Below are 26161 nucleotides of genomic sequence, written 5' to 3' on the forward strand. Positions count from 1 at the left end.
AGACATATTAATTAACACAAGCTAAGGGGAACGCAGTGAAAAAGCACGCATGCCGCCGCAATGATGACTATGTTCCAACCAAATGAGCCAACACAAGAGGGGGTGACTCCACTCCAGGAAGGTCCCAGTCACTCCCTTGGACCAGAAGGATGCTCGTGCTTTGGTGGTGCCACCTGGTGGAGGAGAGGAGGCTGGAGTAATTCGTCATAAATATGGTTGACTGTCCTCACCCCACACCCAGCCTCAAGGAGACCTTTTACAGGAATCAAAGCATTACTAGTCTTAAAACTTCACAAACTCTTATGGGGTACTTTGAAAAAAAGTATGTATAAGAGAAAACGTCAAATAGTGTAGTGTCATTTCTTTATTCTCTTTCTATCCCCACTTGAGTGAACTTTCCCATATTAAAAGTCATCAAGTCCAAAATAAAGGCAAGGAACGGATAAAAATGCTGAGTGTATTTGGTAATGAACACACTGCCAAATCGCAGGAACTGCACTGTTAGTAATGGCACCCGGAAGCTGTGCCTCCTGTGAAATATGAAGACTGTGCCATTGGTTGAATTATATGGATTTACGTTCTCTCCTTCCCGCATTAAACTGCAAGCTATTTGAAAAAAGACAAACACCTTCTATACCTCTGAATATCAGCCAATGTCCTACACACAGTAGCCTCTACCAACAAGCTAATGTAAGCGCATCAAGTTTAACATCTGACATCTTTTCTAGGGGTCCAGAAATAGACACTTCGATTCTTTAGTATCTCATTTTTCTGTTATTTTAAATAAGGATAAGTAAATTACAGCCATACCAGAGAGGTAACAGAACCACCACCAATACATGAATACACATCACCTTCAAAGGGTTTCAACCTTGTTATGTATCAGGAACTTGCATCCTCTAGTAACAAAAACCTAACTCCACATGGATTCCCAAGCAGGGATTCTTCTGACCCACAGCAAGGTGACAGAAAAAAAAACTGAGATAAAGTGTAGGAAAACTGAGCGGAAAAAGGCCACCAAAGTTAGTGCTATCTTGCAAAAGTTTTATTTTACAGAAATAGAGACATAAATAAATAGAAAACAATGAGAAAATATATGGGATGTGAAGCTCCATTAGCAAGCATCCATCTGTTACTCATATTTTAATATCTTCCACATCACCCTACAGAACAGCACATGCAATTAAGCAGAAATTGCTAAGCCATTTTTTTCCAGTAAGTTATTGTCAACAGGCTGGCCACACAGAGCCAGATGCAAATCACTAAGTCAATTTAGCACCAGTTTATAAAGTTTTGATTCATCCTCAACCCATTTGGGGTGATTATAATGCATTATCATTAAATGCAACACACGGTTCCGACTCCATCATCTGTATACCCGCCACATATTGATGGTGAAGGTGGGACAGACATCTTCCCCAGGAGGCCTCCGAAGCGATCTTCTTTCCAAAGGACACAAAACCAGCTCACAAGGCACATGTGGAAAGCTGTCTGGCAAAACACCAAACTTTCCAAAGGTTTGAATCATGCTAGCTCTCGGTGTGTGCATTTTCAATCAAAGCGTGCCTCGCTAAACAACCAAAACCTCTCATTTTCTCCCGACGGATCCAGAGGCCATCCCTTCACCCGGGGATGCACCCAGTGATCCAGGGTGATGGAGCCCAGTGGTCCACCCTGAGGGGCCGTGAAGAGAAGGCACCAGAGAAAATCCAGGATGCCTACTTAAATTTGCATCTCAAATACCAAGGGAAACCTTCTTATGATAATCATTCCCACACAACATTTAGGATATACTTAGACTAAAATACTGACTAACTCTGGCACCCCTACCCACAGAACATCAGGTGGCAGTGTGTGCCTGGCCAGCCCGGTCCACACTGTTTGTTTCAAAAGACGAAAATGTTTGATGGTGTTCCAACCCACTTGCTCCCTCTTGAGTCTCTCCCTGCCTTTTTGGCGCTTGCCAACACATCGCTTACTATACACTGGGCCTTTACTCCATAAGGATCTTTTTATCAATATCTTCAGAGGTGGCACTGTTAATTAGAGATCAAACTAAATTCACCCAGTGAAAGAACTAAGTACCCCTGCCTTTATGAAGAAAAAAAAGAAGAAGAAAAAACTAAGTTTAACAGCCATTGTGCGAGGTTAACTTTTCTTACATTGATTTTCTTGATCCTCATAACAACTTATACAAAGACTATGGGGGAAAATTAACAACATTCTAAATAAGACAGTGTTTCTTCAATTTGCTTAATTCACAAAACACATTCGCAGTTTCGTATATATAGCTTTGTTGAAATAGTTACTAACACAATTTAGTCCCCAGCCTGTTATTAAAATTTCACTAAAACATAGAAAAATAAAATCCATAAATATTACATTTAAAAGTGTAGGGGGCTAAGAGAAGAGAAGAGAACCTAAATTGCCAATAAGTTATATTTTACTCTAAAGACAAACATCAAAATACAGTCACGTGCCACTTCACAATGGGGATAAATTCTGAGGAATACACAGCTAGGCGATGTCATTGTGTCAACATCATAGATTTCTACTTTGCATTTATACAAAGTAGGTGGTCTAGCCTACACACCTAGCCTATATGGTATATCCCAGTGGTCGGCAAACTCGTTAGTCAACTGAGCCAAATATCAACAGTACAACGATTGAAATTTCTTTTGAGAGCCACATTTTTTAAACTTACACTTCTTCTAACGCCACTTCTTCAAAATAAACTCGCCCAGGCAGTGGTATTGTGTGGAAGAGCCACATTCAAGGGGCCACAGAGCTGCATGTGGCTCATGAGTTGCAGTTTGCCTACCACTGGTATATCCTATTACTCCCATGCTACAAGCCAGTACTGTATATTACTATACAAACAACATGAGATGAAACCAAGTACAAGAGAAAACAATGCAACAGGGAGATAAGGTAAACAGATGTGTGGGGCTGCTACCGGTGTAACCCAGCAGACTGTTCCACAGCAGACTTGTATTTCATAAGAAGAGTACACTCTAAAATAACGGCAAACAGCACAGTGCAGTACATACATAAACCAGTAGCGTAGTCATTTATGTGCTATGTTTTTGTAGGATTGGCAGCACAGGTGTTGACACCAGCATCACGGCAAAACACGTGAGTAAGGTGCTATGCTGTTACAAGGGCTACAAGATCATTCGGTGACAGCAATCGTTCAACCCCATTATAATTTTGTGGGACCACCTTCATATATGTGGTCCATCACTGACTAATGCATTGTTATTCCACACGTGTATGTTTGTATAAAACACTCTATTTCATATACATGTATAAATATAGCCACACATTCTTCTAGGTGCTTTTCTAAGGGCAGAATAGACAAAATTAAGTAGGTACAAGAAGTATCCAAAAGCTAAGTCGGTGATGGGAATTGTTCAGAAACGTGGAGCAGGCACGGGAGTTGTCTATTCAATGTCCTTTCTCTCCCTCTCCCCACCCAATCATTGTCCCTCTCCACTGGACTCAGGGCAGCCATCTACCCATCTCCCCTCCATGTTTCCATCTCTGTCCTCATTCCCCATGTTCATCACCTTCTCCCTTGCCAACAGGGTAACCCTTGATGGTTTCAGGCCAGCGGGAGGTGAGCAGCAGGCACTGGGAAGCTCTCCAAGAGGAGAACTGGCTGGCAAGGGCTGCCCTTCCCCTCTTCCTGCAGGATGCAGGCTGTCTGCTGGCATGGAGCAGCCTTCTTGCGCCCCCTGAGTGCATGCAGACAAAGCCACACACCAAGAATGGCTGAGGGAAAGAGGAAAGGAACCCGAGTCCCAAAGGTCACCCCCACCGCATCCCACCAGCTCTGAACATACAGCTTGCTACAAAACAAAAACACGGGTCTTACTTAGCTGGCTAACCTGCCATACATTGAGTTTTCAGGTGCGTGCAGCCAACCATTGTCCAAATTGTAACAAAATGGGAAGCTTAAAACTTTCTGTGAATTCCCTTATAGAAAATGCAACCTGTCTAATGTCTACGCTGTTCCACTGTAATTACTAAACGTAAGATGAAATGCAGGTGTCTACATTTTTGCCACAGCATTGGGACAATACTTAAAATGATCAAACGTACCTCAGACACCAAAATAGTCAAATATCTAATCATGCATATCTGAGTAAACTCCCACTTTGTCCCTAAATAGCATTTTTTTAAATAAAAATGACAATATAGTGGAAGCATCTGAAGGGTCTGAGTTAAATGGGGAAAAGAAACAAACCCTGTGCTCAACACAAACCACGTTTCCTCTAGGTAAAGCTCACTGCTCAGCAGCAGTGAAGATGAAGGAAAGAAACACTGTCTGGGCATAGCTGGAATTTAAATGAAAGCAGAAGTGGCCATCTATCTGCAACATGGACCAACATGTGCTATTATTTGAGGACTCAGTACCCAGAAATACATGTGCATTCTAGAGGCACCATCTGGCCCAAGGTAAGCATGCCTGCCTCTGACAGCCATGTTCCTGAGGACATGTGATTTGAAGTACCTGAGACACCCATACCATGGCAAGCCTGAGGGGACAACAGTGTCCCAGCAAACCTCATTCCAGAAATAGCAGAGAGCTTGCCTGGACTCCCTGCCAGCCATGAGTATCTCTAAACATCCTGCATCTTGGGCTTACAGAGTTTCCACGGGATTCCTCCAGTGTGAGCCGGCCACTTCTGCGCAAGGAAACACGTGCTGAGCTTGTCACCTGGCACGGGCCCAGGGAAACCAGAGAGCCGGTCCTGGCAGGAGGCCTGGCACGGCAGTCCTCAGCTTCAAGTAGAGGAACAAGTTATGTCTTTGAAATCCCTCAGGGAGCTGCTGCCTGAGAAAGTAGAGGCCACAACATAATGAAATAGTCTTCCCAAATGGTTCCAACTGGGGGCAGAGTGAGGGGAGGAGAAGGAAAGAGAAGCAAGGATGGAAAGGGAAGTATCAGGGATCAACAGGTTTGGGACATTCTGTGATTTCCTGCATATTTTCCCAACGGGAAACACGAAACTGTTCAGCCAACGTTATAAAGTTTTCCTCTAGAGAAGATATTTTCTTAATCCTTTCAACCTGGGCTCTGAATACGTTATGTATCCAAATAATGATAGTATTATGTTTTCATACTCTGTTATGCCTGCTGCACCAGATTGATGTCCATTCACCTTCAGCATTCCTATAACTTCATTTTCCATGGAAATAAAAAGTCATCAGCGAGTAATTTCTTCTGACCAAAAATCTCAACGAAGTCCAGAATGCTGATGAATTAAAAGTCTAATTTAGCTTCCTTATTTATCTTCTATGGGGGCAGAACAATTATAACTTGGGAGGGGGAGGGTGCTGAAAACATCCATTACTATAATAATTATTAAGCAGTTTCACCTGGGGGGACTAAAAATGCAATACCCAAGTTCCTCCCCCTATCCTGGGTCTTGCTTTCAACAGAGAGCTCATTTGGGCTTGGCTTATGCAGTGAAAAGAAAAAAGATAAAGAAAAAAGATTTAGTATAATTTTTTAACATTCTATTATACATCATGTTAGATGCTTATGAATCAAACTTTTCAATTGCGACCCTATTTCATCAGTTATTTTCACCAATTGCCAGCTGAGACCTCAGGTACAGCCTCGCTCTTTAGGGAAACAGGAAAGAGTCTGCTGGATGGACGCAGCCTCATTTCCCCCATGGGGTTGGTCTGCAGATTGCCCCAACCCTTTCTGATTACAAGGTGGAAGCTCTTAAACTTCCTCTCGTCCATTTGCCTCCCCTGCACCACTGAATAGAGCGTTAGCTAGTCACCCTCTTCTTAAAAGCCAGAGCAGGCAGTGGGCCAGTGCCCACACACATATAACCCATCCTGAGACCTGAGGACCCCGAGAGGAAGAGTCTGGGCACATGGCACCCAAACTCCTCTGCCGGCAGTGTTTCCCGAGGGGACCGGCAGTGTTTCCCGAGGGGACCGCCAGATTCCTAAAGCTGAGACAGTGATTTCTTTTCTAACCACAGCAAAGAAAATAAGGTACAGGCTCACGGATGGGGGCATGATTTTTCTTCATTGCCTCTGACTTCCAGGTTTATAATTTCCGTGATCAATGAGAAGAACAGCCTCATGGTGAGCAATCAGAAATTCATCCTGGTAGATTAACTGTCATCCAAGCAGCTATTCTGCACATTCACCATGCACTGAGCCAGATGAAATATGCCTAAAATAAAACCACATGTAGTAGATATTAAGAGAAATGGTGCCCTGGACCACGAAGGGGGTTCTCAAGCTCATGAAAAGTTCCAAATATAGGAAAATTAACACATCCCACCAGTATAATTTATATGATGTGATGGCTACAGACAGATGAAATAGAAGGGACCAGATAATGCAGAATCATTTATAGACTGAGCATTAGGCAAGTTCCAATTTCACTGCAAAAGTTTAATTTTATATTAGCTATAACTGGACGTTTTTAGCAGGCTACATGTTTTAACTTCAAACGTTGCTAAAATTACCTGACTTCTTCGTTTGTTCATATCTACATTGAAGTGCTATAACATATAGTAATACATAATTAAGGTTCTAGCAAGCTGTTAAACAGCTCTGATGCTCAACTCCTGAGTTATTATTTTAAACCCAACAGTAATATAAAACGTCTCTTTTTGAAAACTGTAAATAACCATCATCAGACAATCTTATATGGTCCAATTTTTGGCAAGACGGCGGACAAGAAACCCATTTAAGGAAGAGGCCAAACTTAATTACAACTAAGTGCATCCCCATGGGGCGAGGGGAAGGAAAGGCCCTGGGTCTCCACAGCAACAGAATAAGGGAGGAGATCTGTGTGGCTCTGTTGGACCCTCACTAACTGTTGCCAGAATGGCAAGCAAACATGAAAGCAATGCCTTTATAACCCAAAGTCAACAGGGAGCTTCCAGACAGCAGACCCTGATCGTAAGGTCATGAAACACAATGGACCTCAACCACTCAACCGCAGTGAGCGCACTACCATGCTAAAGCCATGCGCCCAACCCCACATCTACCCAGATCACTACGTGTCTTACAAGGACCCTTCTCTGTAATTACTCTGAAGCATGAGCCTGTGCCAAGATAACCTTTAAAATTCAGTAATTGCCCAGTATTTGGTAAACGCTGATCTGACTTAAAGTTTGCCACAACCAATAACGAAATGGGTATCGATTCCTTATAGACCAATGTCTATTCTTGTGAGAAAAGGAATGAAATTAGGGAGGTAGCATAGGTGTTATTTTTTACGAGAAATGAAATAAATTCAGTAAATCATGTGGATGCATTCCATCTCAATTAGATCTAATTACATTTATGGCTGTAATAAAGGAGCACAGGCTTTGGATGAGGGAGTCATTGAACTTTCACCATCACCCTGAAAGAGCAGGTCTCCACCTCCATTATCTTCGAGTCATTTTCAGGTTAAAACCATCCAGGAATACGTGGAGCAGATTTACATGTCAACTCGTTCCTCAGAGAGAGGGGATGCCATCTGGCCCCATACGACTTCTCATCAACACTGAATCTGAAGCCATCATCTTGTGTTTTCCACGCATGCCGCACTCCCCTTCTTCAGGAATACACTGACTCTCTTATCAAACTTTTCCTTGTGCCTCTGACACAGTACAGATTCCTTGTGCCTCTGACACAGTACAGATTCTGCTTATTCCTTCTTGCAGAATGTACTTCTGAGGTACATATGTACACATAATGGTCTTCTTCTATAAGACCTTTTCTGAAACCTGTCCACATGATGTCCTCCCTCTATAAGACTTTTTCTGAACCTTCCCTTATTGCTTGGTTTCCCCATCTGATGCAACACCGATTAAGCCTATGCCACTATACTCAAGTTTGCCTACAAGGGAAGCCAACAGACTCCTGTAATTGCCATAGGATATCACAGGCAGGACCCAAGTTCCACCCTAGAAACATCCACCATGGAAAGCTATTCTTCCTAGCCAAAGGAAAACATTAGAAAGGCAGTGTGGGGAAGTGTTTCTAGAACATGATTATAAGGCTACGGTAGCAACTGGTGAGAGATGAGTCACTGTGAGTGGGTGAGTTTTAAGACCCAAAGATTTAAATTTATTCCTCAACACCCCACCAGCATAACTAGTCACCTTCTCCAGTTTCTCACCTTGGAGCACAGCAAAAACCTTTCTTCTAAAGATCAAGCAAACACCGATGAGTGTCATCTCCCTCTTCAGCACAAAGCCCTCTCCTTTTACCACATCCAATAGGCACCAAATCCTGTACATTAAGCCTCCTAGACTCCTGTTAAATGAATCTATGTCCCTCTCACTCCATTACCTCTCTGATAAAAGTCACCATCATATCAGGCTTGGGCTATTGAGGAGCCTACTACATTGGTGTCCCTGCATCCAATCGTATATCCACCAATCCCGTTTTCTCTACGCTGCAGAAAAGGAGGATTTGTAACATTCCCATGGGTATATGGCACTGACTGTGGGGATACTTGCTGGTTAGATAAACTTTTCCAGTTCTTTGAGAGTGAGCTTTCACACTCTCTGGCCTTCCTACATGCAGCTCCTTCTGCCTGAACATCTCCCACCACCCACCTCAGCCAGGTCCTCTGCCTTCCATGGCTGTCCACACAATGGCCTTCCTCTATGAGACCTTTTCTAAACCTTTTCTAATTGCCACCATCTTCCCGATATATACTCTGGACCTCTGTCTACCTTACCTTCGAAAACCTTCCTCCCACTTCACAAAGTTCCTTTTAAGACTTCCCATTTTCTTTGGCTCAATGAAAGTTCCGGGATTGGAGATGAGGAATCTGGAAACACCCTTTGCAGTTTAGGAATGAATGAAGGAAAGGGGCATCCATTAGCCTCAGGTTCCTGGCATCCACAGTTAGAGGAGATCACAAGTATGGCTCCCAGAAGACCTGAAATAGCCAAGATCCTCCTCACTTATTTCTCAGGCTGGGAGCAGATCTGATTCTTTTAAACACCATCCAAAACACAAACACATGTGCAAAATCTTTCCTTTCTCCTGACTTCAGCAATGATCAAAACACCTTCATAGTTAATCATTTCTTTTAATACAAAATTATATTTTACTAAATGTTTCCACAGGCCTAATCTTCATGCCCTGAAAAATCCTGAATGGGAAGCAAAGCACACATTGCTAGTTTGCAAATTAAATGGAGGTTCAGCCCGGCCAGTGTGGCTCAATGGCTGAGCATCAACCTACGAACCAGGAGATCATGGTTCAAATTCCCAGTCCAGGCGTATGCCCAGGTTACAGGCTTGATCCCCAGATCTGTGCAGGAGGCAGCCAATCAATGATTCTCTCTCATCAACGATGTTTTCAACTTTCTCTCTCTCCCTTCCTCTCTCTGAAATCAATCAAGACATTAAAAAAATACTAATAATAAAATAAAATGCAGGCTCAGTGCCTGAAGGGACTTGTCTAAAGCTACTAGTATGTGGGTAAGCAGTGATGACTCCAAAAGCAGAGATCCTGGTCTTCTGATTCATCAACCAGTGATACTTTTTTCTCTCTTTGTGTGAATCAGGTGTTCATAGTAACTGAGCAATCTCAATGAGCACGGAGTGGATTTAAAAGTCAGCGTTCATGCTGAGCTCTGCTACGCTGTGTGCTGTGTACGGTATCCTGGAAAGACCTCAAGGAGAGCCTGGTCGAGTGCCAGCAGGAGCGCCGAGATGCATTCTGCTTCTCCTTTTAAGGCATTGTAAACTAAAGACAGCCTCAACACCCTCTCTTTCTGTTCCACGCACAACCAAATCCTTTCAATGAAAACACCAATGTGGTTTAGTTGCAGATTATTTTTATCTGTTTTTGAAAGTCAAATAAATTTAAACTGAACAAATATGTTCCCCTGCATGTTTTCCCGGAATTTCAGTCAAAGTTTTTCAGTAATTAGGCATTTTTCCTAGAGTGTTGTGAACCAAATAGTGTTCTGTGCCAAAGTGAGGAACGTATTAATGAAAACAAAGAAGCAAAGGAAGCCAATCAAGTAGTGAAAATGTTCTGCCTTATTTCATCAAAGTGAGAATTGAAGTACGTTTAATGTTGTCAATGTGAATTGTGCCATTAAAATCTTTTAGGAAAACAAATCTTCCATCACAAGAGACCTATATGATCCTATGAATCAATGTCACCCAATAAATTTAATTAAAAAAGTCAGTCACATGGGTTAAAGGTATATTTTAATAAAAGTAAGGACTTTAATGATTCACTCCTAATAACATATTAAATTGGAAAACTTTATTATCCTTAAAGGAAAAATATAAATAATCCAGAGAAAATTCTATCACTAAGGTGTTATTCCTCTAGATTCCAGCAAATTTCTTGACAAAGAAAAATATTTCTTCCTCGGATGTGCTAATGAAATGAAATCAAATCAAATCAGAAATACACACAGCCTACACAGTCGTCTTACAGAAAACTTTAGCCACCAGGACATGTTTGGGTGGGGCTGGGAGAAGAAGAGAAGGAAAAGTTGTGAAGATCATCCGTCCTCAGCAAAACTAACTCTCTTTGTATGTGGTTTACAACAGCTCAACTGTACCCCCTGCATTTCTGGAGGTCAGAAACCTGAAATGGTTTTTCCTCTGTCTCCTCGCTTTCCCCATCTTCTAGAGCTGCATTCTTGCATCTCTTGGTACCTGTCATCCCGCCCCCTTAAGGCCAGCAAACAACAGTACAGCATCTTCAAATCTCTCTGCCCCATCTTCACCTCCCTCCCCGTCTCCATCTGGGACAAATACTCATCTGCCTACTTTGGGGAAGACCCTCATGATTACATCCAGAACCTTCCTGCTTGCCCAAGATCATCTCCCATCTCAAGAGGCTTAATCACATCTGCAGAGCTCCTTTTACATACACGGTGACATTTACAGCTTCCAGGGAGGATGATGGGGCACCTTTGGGACCACTCTTCTGCCAAACACAGCAGTCTGCTTACCTCTCAGTATCAACCCCTCAAACTGTTTCCTAATCATATTCATAAATGAATATATCCTTTCGAAGACGCCTTCATAGCAATCAGCTTTTAGAAACCTTTGGTTAGCTTCCACCTCACTCCACTTAAACCTTCACCCTGTGCATTATGAAACCTTGGGAGAAAATTTACAAGATGGAATGTCTTAAGTTCAGTTCCTTCATTCTGTTGACAGAGACGCTGGAGTTTCAAGTCAGATCCTCAAAATGTGTGTGTGTTGGGGGGGGTGGGGGGAGTTTCCCACTCCCAAGTCATATTTTTATAACAGCACCCAAAGTCCAACTAGAAATTGGTCCTAGTAATTTTTATACTTCATGTTTTTTAAAAAATTGTGTGCTAATTTAACATCAGCCTATGATGTTAAGGGATCGAGCGATATAGTAAGACATGATGAGCAACTGTGATCATGGGATATTCTGGGTACAAAATAAATAACTAGACATTTGAACTCGAACTTGGCTATTTTCAAGGCATTGCTGAGCTAATTAATATATTTTTAATTAATGTGTCAGCAGAAATAAAATTTTCCAGGTATGCTTCTAAATTATTTTAGCAACAGCCAGTGGAAGCAACAGCTTTGGCATGACTCACGTCTGTGGGAACCGCTCTCAGCCCCCAGCTCACTGCTGCTGGAGGGTCACAGCCAGGAAGACACCAGCATCCAGAGCAGCTCTCCCCACAGCTCAGGCTGATGGACAAGCTGTGCCCACACCTCACCCACAGCCCAGCGTCTGAGTGCCTCTGCCCACCACACAAACTCTGTCCTCCCACTCCATCCCCTCTTTCTGTCTGCATTCATTCTGTTATCACAATGTCCCTCCCTGCTCCTCAGGTGGCTCTGCCTGTCCTTGGTGACATGCTGTCCTGTAGCCATAGCCCGCTGTTGTTCCTGGAACAAGCAGTCCATCTCTGCAACACAAGGTCAGTCTGGAGGGCAGACATCCATTCTGCCCAGAGGCCCCATCTTATCCTGCAGTTCCTGGAACGAAGCATCAGGGACAGAATCCGATACAGGCTGCAGGCTCTTAAAATAACTGTCATTAGGTTCGGGGACAACTAATGGAGATTGAATAAGTAAAGTATACAGGACAGTTATTAGAATATAACAGCTGCTTACAAATGAAAATTAATCCCCCTCATCCCAAATAATTTATGTAACTCTAATTAATATTTAATAAGATAATGTTCTTGATGATAATGATGATGATGATGGTTATATATATATATATATATATATATATATATATATATATAAATTCTAGAAGTTTAACTAATGGAATAAAATATAAGTAGTATGTAAAGATCTGGTTAAGTAACAGATCAGTTTGTATAAAAATTATAAATAAATAAATAAATAAATAGATGTATATTCATCCCCATTACACAAGATTAAAAACACAAAACTCTTGCTCTGACCAGTGTGGCTTGGCTGGGCATCACCCCATGCACTCAGTGTGGCTCCATTGCTGGTTTGATTCCCAGTCAGGACACAAGGCACATGCCCGTGTTTTGGGCTCAATCACAGGTTGGGGGTGTGCAGGAGGCGGCTGATGGATGTTTCACTCTCACATTGATGTTTCTCTCTCTCTCCCTCTCCCTCTTCTCTCTCTGAAAATCAATTTAAAAAAAACAACACAAAATTATTTATAAATGCCTCAATACAAAATTTTAGCTTTAAAAAAGAAAAAAAAAAATTCAGCCCTAGCTGGTTTGGCTCAGTGGATAGATAGCACATCGGCCTTAGGACTAACGGGTCCCAGTTCGATTCCGGTCAAGGGCACATGACTGGGTTTGCAGGCTCACTCACCAGTGTGGGGCGTATAGGAGGAGCTAATCAATGATTTTCTCTCATCACTGATGTTTCTCTCCCTCCCTCTTCCTTCCTCTCTGAAATCAATAAAAAAAAAATATTTTTAAAAAATATTTCAAAATGTTCTTTTTTGAATTATATTCACTGACATGTACATTTTTAACAGGGTTCTTTAACACGATGAGCACCAAGCCTGTTTTGTCTTGCTTTCCGTTTAGCCCTCGATATCTGATTTTACCAATTTGCTGGTGGCATCAGCGACAGACTGGATGGAAAGTATTGTGTCAGTAACCAGTGACTGAACATGGTGCTTTATGTGTTAAATAATGTGAATTATCATAAAAACATTTAATATCTTATTCAATTTTAAATTATGGTTTAATACTATTCAGGAAAACACATTATAGATAGATAGATAGATAGATAGATAGATAGATGATAGATAGATAGATAAATATAGATATAGATATTGATTTCAAAGAAGAAAAGAGAGATAGAAACATGGATAATGAGAAAGACTCATTGACCAGCTGTCTCCTGCATGCCTCCTACTGGGGATCAAGCCCACAACCCAGTCATGTGCTTGACCAGGAATCAAACCATGACCTCCTGGTTCATAGGTTGACACTCAACACTGAGCCACACCAGGCAGGCAAAAACACGATATTTTTAATGTCAGGTGTGACTACTTACAGACCCCTAGTCTTAGTGTTGATTAGGGAACTCTAGCCTTGCCAAATTGAGGTTTCCATCCCTAAAGGGCAAAGCAATGGGAGATCTTCATCTCTAAATAGCAATACAATGAGCTGTAGACAGCAAACAAGGTGAGGGTGCAAATTCACCCTGTGGAACTTCAGACGGCTGATGCAACCCTCTTATTCTAGGGTACAGATGAGGGGGAAATACATTATTTCCTACTTAATGTCACTCTGAAGTCAGCTTCTCCAATTCAAAGGTGAGGAAAGCTGCCCTGGAAACCACCACTGGAGCAGGACAGCTTTCCTACATTCTGGGGATGGATACCGCTTCTCCTCCCATGGAGCTAGTCCCTGCTGACTGTATACTCAGAGCCCCAGGCAGAGGATGGCCTCCCACACACTCCACAAGCAAATCCTTCCTTCCTTCGCCCAACAGCAAAAGGGTGGACATGTAAAACTCCTTGTTCCCACGTGGCATGTTAAGACACGTGCACTGTGCATCATATTTGCAGGGACATAATTTCCAAAAGCCACTGGTCCATCACGCAAAAGAAAAAAATTGGACAGAAACTTCATAGAAAGCTGATATACGACAGCTTGTGTGACAGTAAGAATATATGGAAACCGTCATTGAGATCCTGGAAATAGGTGTGAAAAACACATGCTCAATATGGTTACAGCAATATGGAGCTGAGCAAAGACTTGGGAGAACGTGCAATTTTGCCAATTACTCCTGGATCATCTAAGAACCACAAACAGAGACGCCTTCAGCTCTAATGAAACACAGATATGTCTTATCCCCCCGGCCAGGCCACAGTGCAGGGCGGCTAACCGATGAGAACCCAGCAATGGGAGCTACTTTTCAGAGCTGACCCCTAGGCAGCAACCGATAAGACAGAGAGCAGAAGAAAATATTTTAATGGCAGTATGAAAATCTGAAAATACATTAATCATAGGATTTTCATTTCTTATCTCCAAAAAGAAGTGTGCACTAAAAATCCAGCTGTGTTCCCGGCGCAGAGGCTCGTGGTGAACCTCACTGTTCCGTGAGAGGCAGTCGGGTGGTGCCTCGCAGAGGAACCGGTGATGGGAATTCTGTTCACTTAGTAATTCCTCTGCTCCTTTCTTAATCATGGTAACTTGAATCTGTCAATTCAACATGAAGGCAATCTCTTTTCGATCCAGCAAAGCTAGTACTCACGCAGTCAATGCAATTAAGTGAACAGATCTACCGAACACCTGCTCTGTGTAATGCAGCATGCAATGCAAGGCTGAGGGTGCAAGGCTGGATGTGACTTCAGCCCTGCCTTTAAGGAGGTGAGAGCACACATACACCACATATACACATGTGTACATTCACTCACATACAGACACCACACACATGCATACAAATAGACACTCGCATATACACATATTCACAAGTGTATGCCACATTAACACAGAACACCCATGGCACTAATGGTCCCAAAAAAGTACAGTGTATTCTTCCCACACACACAAAAAAATCCCAAACCTTTGTGAGTTGGGGAGGAAAGCCCATCACTGTTGCCACCACTCAAAGCACTGAACACCAATGGAAAACAAATTCTGTAAAGCCTGCTGGTATTTTGAAATACAGAACAGTGAGAATCTGTTTAGATTCTGCCTCGCCTGTACACTAAATGTCCATGCGGGAGGAGCAGCTTTGTGTAGCACAACCCCCACCACTCCAAGTGGAGCCCCAAAGCCAGGGCCACCGGTCCTCAGGGGGCATGCTAGAAATGCAGAATCTCGGGCCCACCCCGGAACCACTGGCTCAGGATCTGGGGTTCTACAGAACCCCAGACGCTCTGGCTGTACTATTGGATAGGAGAAGCAACAATATGAACATCCAAGTGCAATCAAGACAAAAAAGTCATCGCTTGCAGTTAACTTTTTCAAACTATGGACTATCATTTCTGTCATTAATGAAGCTAGCGATGGCTGGAATTCCTTGGCTAACAGAAAGGGTCTCGATGTAATTAATCTGTGAAATGGTGAATTTTTGTGCATCATTAAAGTTTACCAAAAATTTCCCTAATGAAGAAAATGTCACAAAAGAACCTCATAGCTGTACCTTACCAAGAGCTGATTCCCTCCAATCTGGATTCCTGTAACCATAGCAACTCTAATTTGCATCCTTAGAACACAAAAAAAGCAAAAGCAAACAACACAGAGTTTTCTCCCTTCTGGTCATGGTTTGTGGTAGCAACAGGTGAGAAAGGTCAGGAGAAACAATATTTGCATCATCGCATGGAAAAGAAATAAAACAAGTAACTATGGCAACCAGACAAAAACTTCAAAAGTGACTTGCCATTTACAAAGGGCAGAGCAACTCTGTTTTACTCACACACAAAAAAAGTAATAATAATTATAGGCAAATCCACTGAAATGTTTCCCAGGAGTAGGTGAATTTGCAGAAGATAATCACACACACTTCCTACACAGGCTCCATGAGGGATTGTTTATTTACTGTGGAAGTGTTAAATTGCATGTTTGTACAATTGGGTTACTTAGGTGACATTTTAAATATAGATCTTCTTGTAGTCTGAAGATAAGATGGGCCCTTTCTTGCATCAGCTAATTCCTTAAGAGAAAGGCTTATTCTCTGGGAGGTGAATTAACTCCTAAAATTCAGTTAGGTGGCATCTCCCCAATTTTCAAGGCTCAAGAAATTCATTTAAGTACTTCTACAGTATCTAATGCTCACCTAAAAAAGATGAATGATCAAGGATACTGCCTATTGTACATTTGCTACACTGGTAGCCTCTCTAAGTTTCTGATGTAAGACATCTAAACCTACACATTATTTTTTTTAAGTGCTTATTGATTTTTTAGAAAGAAAAGAGGGAGAGGGAGAGATAGAAACATCGATGAAAGAGAAACATCATCAATCAGTTGCCCCCTGCACACCAGCAATCCTGGCATGTAGATCTCTTGGTTCATGTGTCAATACTCAACCACTGAGCCACACTGGCCAGGCTAACCTTATACATTACTTACAGGGACAAAATAAAGGGAGAAAACTTGAACTACTGATGCCTACCCACTGCCTAGAGGCGAGTATCCAGCTCTGCTGCCACGGCCACTCCCCCGTGTTGCTGCAGGTCTTCCTATTAATAATCAGTGTGATGCGCTCTCCCTCACTTTCAGATCAGAAATCACTTACTCCCTGTTCAGACCAGCTTGAGCACTGCCTGGTGCTTAATGGATACCCAGAGGAGAAAATGACCGCTCTATTAAAAAAGGAGAGAAGATACTGAATCACAACAGAAGGGAGTAAACAGGAAATTTTTACATGAGTCTCAAGGATACTTTTATAGCCCGGAATGACATGTTTATCGTTCACCTATTTTTTTTATTTTTATTCCCACACCAAAACAGAAAATTTTTTTGAGCTTGAAAAATGAAGGCTCCTTTGGGGGCGCATCCTTCTTGAATTACCACTCTTAGGGTCCCATTAATCACTCTGGCATATTAGAAAGTCATAAATACAATTTTGAGCTCTATTCTTCCTAGCAAATTAATATGAGTGTTTACCTTGTTTTGTGTGTCCGTGTTTGGTTTTTCCTTCTTTCCCTTTAAGATACCTGTCCTTAAGCACGGGCGGAGCCCCTGTGCACACAAAAGCCGACACTGTTTGCAGAGACCCCCAGGTTGTGACTTTTTTTTAGAGTGTCCCACTTTCAACTAAAATCTAAAAGGAATTCTAAAACATTTTCAAAAGTAAATGTTTGCATTCCACGGTGTGCATAATACATTGTTGATGGATTAACTAGAGAAAGAAAAAGAGCGTTAAGTCCAATACTGTTTTATTATGTGGCTTCAGCGAGGACAAGGCCCTGAACGTTCCACTGTTCGATTCCGTGTTTCCGAAGAGAGAAAAAGCCTTCCATCTCCATAATGCAAAAACCCGCTGCTGTACCCGTCCCAGCGTCATTGTGAGCTGTGCTAATGCTCTAATTTGCTCATGTATTTGCTCCAACCACATAATTAATGCTGAAAGAAGCCTTTTAGGGGTTTGCCACTGAGCACCCTATGTCTTCATAGAAGGAAAATTCCTTAGCTATGTTCCCAGTCCCCATGCATGTCCTGAAGCCGAGAACTAGCAAAGCAGAATGACCAGCTCTCACTACCAACTCCTAACAATTAAGTGCACAGACCCCAGGGCTGAGAAGCCTAGGACCTCGCCAGGATCAGCACAGGCGGATTGCTGAGGTCTGTAACTCTCTTGTGTTTCAGTACATCCTGTGCCATCATCATTACTATCTAATACATCATCTATCACATCGATTACATCACCCTTCCTTTGTTGTTGCGGCACACTTCTGATTAATTCTGACGCATTTCCCTGACTGAAACCCATTTTAATAATAATAGACAAAGTGCCTCTGCAAATACTCTCTCAACACAGCGACCAAAAGTTTAGACCCTTAGAAACAAAGCGCTAGAATAAAGGAGTGTCCCTGAACCCCACCATCCTCAGAATATGTTTGTGAGAAAGGTTGGCAGAAAAAAGCCAAACATATGGATTCCATAAATGGTACTACTATGTGGTTAATCACCGTGGCCAAGCATCTGTCTTTATTCACTCCAGATTGGAACTTGCGGTACAGAGAGGACCGTGGTCTGAATGCTGTGGCCTTCCTCCTACAAATCATTCACTCATTCATTTGTTCATTCAGTATTTTTTGAGCACCTACTATGTGCCAGGCACTGTTGTAGGGACTCAGCATACAGTGAACAAAGCAGGCTCTCTGACCTCCTGCAGCCTGCCCTCTAGGGAGGAGACATCACCCAAACAGACAAATAAACATACACAGGGTGCCCATGGTGCAGGACAGGGCCAGACAAAACCTAGCAGCAGGGGGTGGGACAAGTTCTGAGCGATGGAGAAGCCAGAGGGGGGTGGGCAGTGAGTGGGAAGGGGAAGCACATGGTAGGCCTCACGTAGGGCCTTGGACTCGTCTAGACACTGGATTGGTATGTTATTGCATATCTTATACTATCTCAGGCAGGTGGTCAAGGTCAACATCACAGGTGATGAGTCCTGTTGATGGCACGTGCCCTTGATACAATGTGATAATAGCACTATCTCTTTGGTCTTCCCCCTGAAAACCAGCACGAGAACACCAGACACACTCAAACTGAGGACATTCTAAACACCTCACCCATACTTGTCAAACCTCCCAAGGTCATCGGAGGTGAAAGCCTGGGAAACTGTCACAGTTATGATTAACCTAAGGGGACATGACAACTACATGGAATGTGGGATTCTGGATGGAGTCCCAGAACAGAGACAGGACATGAGGGAAATGCTGAGGAAGTCCAAACAAAGTACAGACTGTAGTTAATGATGATGCATTAGTGTTGTTTTCTCGTTGTGACCCACGTACCACACTAAGATAAGATGTTAACTGGTCATCTGGACACATGATATATGGAAACTCTCTGTACTGTCTTGGCAACGTTTCCATAAATCTAAACTATCCTAAAAAATTTTTTTTAAGTTGATTTTGTTAAAAGTATGAAATGCTCCTCTGTCCAGATAATGATGACCCTGGAATGCAAACTAAAACAAAAAATAATGAAGAATATGTGACAACGTACTAGTAATAATAATTAATTATTCAGCATAATCCTGCTTAAGTAGTTTATCAGATCTATTGGAAGCCCCAAAGCTAGCCCATTCCATTCCTCTATGACTCTAAAATTATGAAGTCCCCCCACTTCTTTCCTCTGGGGCATAAATGACAAGAAAACCTCCCTTCCTTTAAACGGTCCTTCAAGTCTTTATTTATGGAAAGTGCTTTTCCATTCAAGTACTTCCTTCCCTTTGCTGGCTTCTGAGGGAATGGACTAACTGTGTGTGTCCATGGTCACTGGTGTGTCTCTGCTTGTCACTATCTCCAGGGAAAAGGCCTGGCATTTTCCAGGGAGGTGGCCGCGGATGAGAAAACCCTTTGATATCTAAATAGGGTCACAGATATGAGATGCTCAGGCAGGGCTGCTGCCACACCTGTCCCGGGACCCGTCCTTCTTCCTCTGTGTAGACTGCTCCTTCTACACAGACTGAACCTTCTCAGCTGACCTCACTTCTTCCTTGGGCACCTTCCCAGCTCAGCACCAAATCCCTACACCCACGGATTATTCTACGAAGAATGCTGATAACCTCTAAGAAGAAAAGCATGATCAGGCTAATGTAATATACGGCATCATACCTCTGGAGCAGCCAGGCTACATGCATGAGAGAGAGAATGAGGAAAAAGCCGTGGGCCATGTGCAAACAATGGGAGGTGAGTCTCCAAGGATGTCTCACTCTCCTGAAGGGTCTGATTCCTGGACTTCCAAAACGAACTAGTTTTAACTGGAAAGTTACACCAAGCCTTGGAGGTTCTTGATAACTGTGGAATTAATAGCAAAGTGAAAAATCTCCTGAGTGTAGCCTCCGACAGCGGCCCTAATACAATCCAGCTTCTCCCTTTTATGTTTTAGTTGTGGAATTTCTTCAAAGTTCTTGATCGAATTGGTCTTCAACTGAAACCGAATTCCCACAGCCTTTCATGCAGCGAGGACAGACGCAGCTGCTCTTACTTAAATGGTTTCACAGAGGTAATTTTTTTTTTCTTTTCCAAACTCATATTTTGAGCTTAAGACAGATAAAGATATAAGCAATTTTATAAGATAAAGCAATTAGTAAGTGATTGACACAGCTAATAGAAGAGTTTAAAATCTATTGTAAGCTAAAGAAGTGTTTTCTTTATTTAGATAAAATGGGAATTAGCTCTTCCAATCCAGAGAAAAATGAAACCTACATGAGAGAACTATGTTAATCATCAGACTGAGCCCCCCGCCCCCCCCATAAAAAATGATCTGAGTAAAACAGAGTAAAATCAGTGGCTGTGGACCCCTATTTCAGATATTTGAATGCTGTGCCCTTTTCCAGAGCCTTCTCCTTATGTTAGAGATCTAAGTTCCTGTACTGTCATCTCTCTTAAAAGGTGGTTTCAATTTCTAAAATGACAAACTTAATTATGCTTATAAATCCCATAAAAATACAGGCACTATAAATATTATAAAGTGAGAAACATCATAGCATTATTTTCAAATCGTACTGTCATCACAGCCTCTGTATATTGTATAAAACTGTTCACAAAAGCTCAGAAATCAAAGCCATCAAACACAATGTAAGAGTCTATGTTATCATACAAATATACAAAACAATAAAAAGAGGAACCAAAGGGAAGGTGGCATGAGTCAGTGTTTCAGCAGTGACGTATCAAATATCACACAATAATCCCCGCCTGGGTGAACTCCCTTTTGTCAATAATTGGTCTGGAAGAAGCTCACAGTTAAATTAACATCACCAAATGTTTATTAAGCACTCAAAAATTGAATTCTCCATTCTAGATCCAAAGCAAACAACCATCCCCAGAGACAGAAAGGTCTCTGAAGACCTGGGGCCTTCTGTTCAGGTTGTCACAGGTACATCTCCAGCACCAGGCATCTTCCCGCATAGATGCTGCAGTGTGTTGGTGGATAGCAGAATTGTGTTCCCCTCCCTTTCCCTCCCCTCCCCCCAAATTTATGTCCACCTGGAACCTTAGAATGCAATGCGATGTTATTTGAAAATAAGCTTTTTGCAGATATATTTAGTTAAATTAAGATAAGCAGTGTGGGACCTAATCCAATGACTGGTGTCCTTATAACTAGAGACACAATGTCACACTGTGGGAACACCACATGATGACTGAGGTAGAACCTGTCTCCGGCCAAGGAACAGGAAGGACTTCAGACAACCACAGGGAGCTAGGAAGAGACACAGGGCAGATTCTCCCTCAGAGCCTCCAGAGGGAACCAACGCTGCCAGCACCTTGACCTCAGACCTCCGGCCTCCAGAACTGAGAAACAGTAAAACTCTACTGCGTGAAGCCACTAAGTGTGTCAACGACAGCCCTCAGAAACAAATACAGAGGTTTACATCCGCAACTATAAAGAAAATCCCCTTGGTCACAATATAAGGACTCAGCAAATTCTCAACCACTATTAATGTAGTCATATACATACATAAACACATTTTATGGCAACTGAGAGAATATTTAATAAACTATAAGGTTTCTTCCAGTGAAGGAATTTTGTGTTTAGTGTTGTGCACTTCAGTCATACAATAAATATATATTAATTGGATACCCTTATATTTAAGGTTTTGACTTACACATCATGGGAAGCTAAAATCAAGCCAAAGAAAAAAAAGGGAGAATGGGGAGAAAAAGATTCAGATGCAGTTGGGGTAGAAATAAGACACACATCCAGAGGGTAATGAGATTTACAACAAAGTATATGATATAATCACTTAAATCATATAAAAATGTCAGTTGACCATGTTTGAACTACAACAATAACTAATTCATATGGTTTAAGGCAGGGAACTAAATCTGACCCTCGACTTGCTTGTGTAAATAAAGTTTTATTGAAACACAGTCATGCCCATTCCTTTGCATACTGCCAATGGCTGCTTTCACAGGTGAGATCAGGGCAATGTGTCCCCTGAGAGCCAGACTTCAGCTGGGACTTAAGAAAGAGCTAGATTCTGAGCCAGAAGGGACCAGGACTCTGCAGGGGTTGATGGAATGACAACAGATCCCAAATGCCAGCAGCAGCCCAGTCACTGGGACATCCAAAAAAATGCCCCCCTGCTTCTAGGCACTGCTTTGGCTGAGACATCCCCCACCACCACCCAGGGTGATGTGAAACTACAATGAGAAAAGTCTAGTTCAGCTTTCAGAGAAGCTAAATTTCCCTGAACACCAGAACTTCTAGTCTAAGAAATGCTGTCTTTTTAGTTTAGCAGGAATCAATAGAGGTTTGGAACGAAAGTAAAATAAAATTGTTTTATTAGGAAAATCAAGTTCTATAGATGTAAAATAATTGAATCGAGAGCAAAAATTATATTTAGAATATTTATGTGGCTCTTTGTAGGGTCACATCATAGAGGTTAATTAATTACTGCAATTATTGCAGTAATTATAGTTTAAAGAACTAGGGGAAGTTTCAGACTATCGGAAACCTATTTGGGGATTATTATCAAAATGAGCATATCTTCCTCATTAGTAAGCCACACACTTCATCCAAAATAGGACCAGCTGAAAAGCTGGTATTGCACATTGAGCTGGAACATCCTTGCTACCAAAGGCTTTCCCAGGAGACAGCCATGCTCCCAAGAGGAGGGGAGTCCCCTGAGCTGGGAAAGTCTCCTCCTTTCCATTCTCATCAGTTACCCAAATGCATACTAAAAACCAGAGGCAACATTCAAGTTTAGGATTAAGCTAGAAAGCCATGTGGGATGTATGTACATAAACCAGTAGATAAATAGAAATGTGTGTGTTTATACATCTAAAATTAAATATACCCTATACCACATTTATGAGGACTATTCCAGGGTAATACAGCTTACTGATTTTATCAAAACTAATTCACAGCATACTCAGGTGCCTATGATTACATAAATCAGCTCTCCACTGCCCAGTGAAGATGTCAGCTTACCAAACAAGAATTATCTAGTTAGGGAAAGACAGACAGACAGACAGACAGACCTCAAACATAGGTTTTCCCAATCTTCTAGCAGAAATACTGTCAGGCCTTAGTTAAGATCCAGAGGTGATTTCTTGCCATCAGCACCCAAAGGTCCCAGGAACCCTGGGGCACTGGTCTTCAAGCTGCAAGTCTATGTCCTTGGTTCCATCCTCCCTGGTGGCCAGTGAGGCGTGGTTGGGCAGAGCCAGGATCCGGGTGCTGATTTCAGCACAAGAGCATATTTCTGGTCACATGATCTGCTTCCCCACTCCTGAGCTTTAGGTGACTCAGATTATGGGAGGCTGCCTACCATCAGGGTCTTAAGTGACTTCAAGGAAATGCCTCCAGCTGGGAAGCTCCTTTCTGGCATTAGTCTAGACCAGTGGTCAGCAAACTCATTAGTCAACAGAGCCAAATATCAACAGTACTACGATTGAAATTTCTTTTGAGAGCCTCTATCATTCACAGCACTAGCTGTTGTGGCTCAGTTGACTGGGCCATAGTCCCCTACACCAAATGGTGGTGGGTTCGATTCCTGCTCAGGGCACGTACCCAAGTTACAGGTTTCATCCCCCGTCAGGGTACATGTGGAATGTGGGAGGCAACCAATCCATGTTTCTCTGTCACATCGATATTTTTCTTTTCCTCTCTCTCTCCCCCTCCTCTCTTTAAAATCAATTTTTTAAAAAAAGGAAAAAAAAAATCCTGACCCATGTGGCTCAGTGATTAAATGAACCAGGTGGTCACAGTTCAATTCCTGATCAGGGCACATACCTGGTTAGTGGGTTCAATCCCCAGTAGGGGGTGTGCAGGATTGTGTCGATCAATGATTCTTTATCATCATTGATGTTTCTATCCCTCTCTCCCTATCTCTTCCTTTCTCTGAAATCAATAAAAATATATATTTAAAAAGAAGATAAGAGAAAAACCTAATAAGAGGAACTAATCTTACCATTTTAGAATTGAGGAAGGTGAGCTACAAATCTGACCATCTCATCCAAAACCCTCTCCCATAATCCCTACATTTATACTGCCTTGTAATCGTATTGAAACATTTTAGAAGACCTTTATATTTTTAAAGAAATGCTGCAATCTTTCTGGTGGCATTAAAAAAAAATCTACTTGAGTGAAAAGGATCACCCATTTTGTGATTTGTAGGTTGACATTTGCATGTTGTACTTGCTGAGTACAGTGTTAGCTTCCAAATCCTGTCTTCATAGAAATGAAGTCGAGTGTGATAGACTTAAGCAAGTGATTACACATCTATTTTGTCAGTTCCAATACACCAGCAATTTTCAACATTTTTCAACTCATGGCACACACAAATTAATTACTGAAATTCTGGGACAAATTAAAAAAAAATAGAGTATATTTTTTGCCAATCTGACAAAAAAAAACTATAATTTTGATTCACTCACACTGGGTGGTTATTTGTTGTGTTGGCTGTTGTCAATTTTTATTTGACTATCTGTGGGAAAAGGTCAGTGCCCCTAAGTAATTAGTCTAGTATTGCATGTTCTAAAAATTCTTACAGCATACCAGTTGATAATCTCTGCTGTAATACATATGTGTATGTACACATATATGCCATTCATCCATCAATGAACACTTACTGCTTCCATGTCTTGGTTGGCATAAATAATGCTGCAATAAACATGGGGTGAAGCCGAAACCGGTTTGGCTCAGTGGATAGAGCATCGGCCTGCAGACTGAAAGGTCCCAGGTTCGATTCCGGTCAAGGGCATGAACCTTGGTTGCGGGTACATCCCCAGTATGGGACGTGCAAGAGGCAGCTGATTGATGACTCTCTCTCATCGATGTTCCTAACTATCTCTCTTCCTTCCTCTCTGTAAAAAAAAAAATCAATAAAATATATTTTTAAAAAAACAAAACATGGGAGTGATGTCTTTTTAAGTCAGTGTTTTTGTTTCCTTCAGATAAATATCCAAAACTAGAATCAGTGGATCATGATGTATTTCTATTTTTAATTTTTTGAGGAATCTCCACACTGTTTTCCCTAACGGCTGCACCAATTCACAATCTCAACCACAAAGCGTAAGAGTCCCTCTTCTCCATATGCTCACTTGCTATTTCTTATCTTTTTGATGCTAGTCATTGCAAGAGATGTGAGGTGGTATGTCATTATGATCTGCATTTCCCTGAGTATTACCTTTTGTAAGCACCTTTTGATGTACCTATTGCCCATCTGTATGTCATTTTTAGAAAAATGTCTACTCAGATCTTTCGTCCATTCTTAATTGGATTATTTGGGGGGCGTTTTGTTTGAGTTCTTTATGTATTTTGGATACTAACCCCTTATCAGATACATGACTTGCAAACATATTTCCTCCCATTCCACAGGGCGCCTTTCCACTTTGTTGACGGGTTCCTTTGGTGCAGACGCTTTTTGGTTTGATGGAGCCCCACTTGTTTATTTCTGCTTGTGCTGCCCTTAAGTAATCCTTAAGATGGAGCGATTTTATTTGCAGATTGTGGTACTTCTGGAAAACCCATACCCAGGCGCCAGGGCAGCCTTTTCTGAGTTTGGAGCCGGTTGTAGCGCTGCATGCAGATGGTTCTGGCTATTCCCGCAGCTTTGAAAACACAACCAGCTGTCAGCCACACCACCGCCCGAGGAATCAGCTGATGATGGCGGCCAGGCCATGGGTGAGAGGAGCTTTCTGCCATCATTTCCAGGCGGTTTAATTAAGTAAAAGCCCTCACAGCTTCTCTCTGGCTGCCAGGCTTGTCAGCACCTTCCTGAGAGGTCAGGTGCCCGTGGCCGCCCAGGAGGCAGCCTGCTCTTCCCCACCTGCTCCTCCACCAGCTGCACAGCCCTCCCCAGGGGGTCAGGGGACAGGACTGGAGACTTCAGTTCATGGTCAGCTACTGACCTGATATTACAACGAATAAACTCCAATTAAACCAAAATAAAGCATGGGAGCTCTTTGTGCCAGGAATCTTTCAGACATGGACCTAAAGGCCTTTATGAAGACATTCCCTGAACCGGAGCCAGCATCATATATTTCTTCCCACTATCAACTAGCAACTTGCTCT

At 42.2% G+C, this 26161-nt stretch overlaps 1 protein-coding gene across 4 annotated transcripts in view; it reads right to left on the minus strand.

Annotated features, from left to right (window-relative positions):
* Positions 1 to 26161, minus strand: part of SEMA5A (semaphorin 5A) — a 371086-nt gene that overhangs the window by 326658 nt on the left and 18267 nt on the right. Inside the window, exon 1 of one of the 4 annotated variants that reach the window (XM_084881923.1) lies at positions 6034 to 6055. The exons of the other annotated variants lie outside the window; for them this stretch is intronic. The gene's annotated coding sequence lies outside the window, so the exon portion shown is untranslated. Of the gene's footprint in view, positions 1 to 6033; positions 6056 to 26161 lie in introns of those variants that run through there. 4 annotated transcript variants of the gene reach the window in all.

This window comes from Pipistrellus hanaki (assembly GCF_964339955.1).
Source record: "Pipistrellus hanaki genome assembly, chromosome: 4".
Classification (NCBI taxonomy): domain Eukaryota; kingdom Metazoa; phylum Chordata; class Mammalia; order Chiroptera; family Vespertilionidae; genus Pipistrellus; species Pipistrellus hanaki.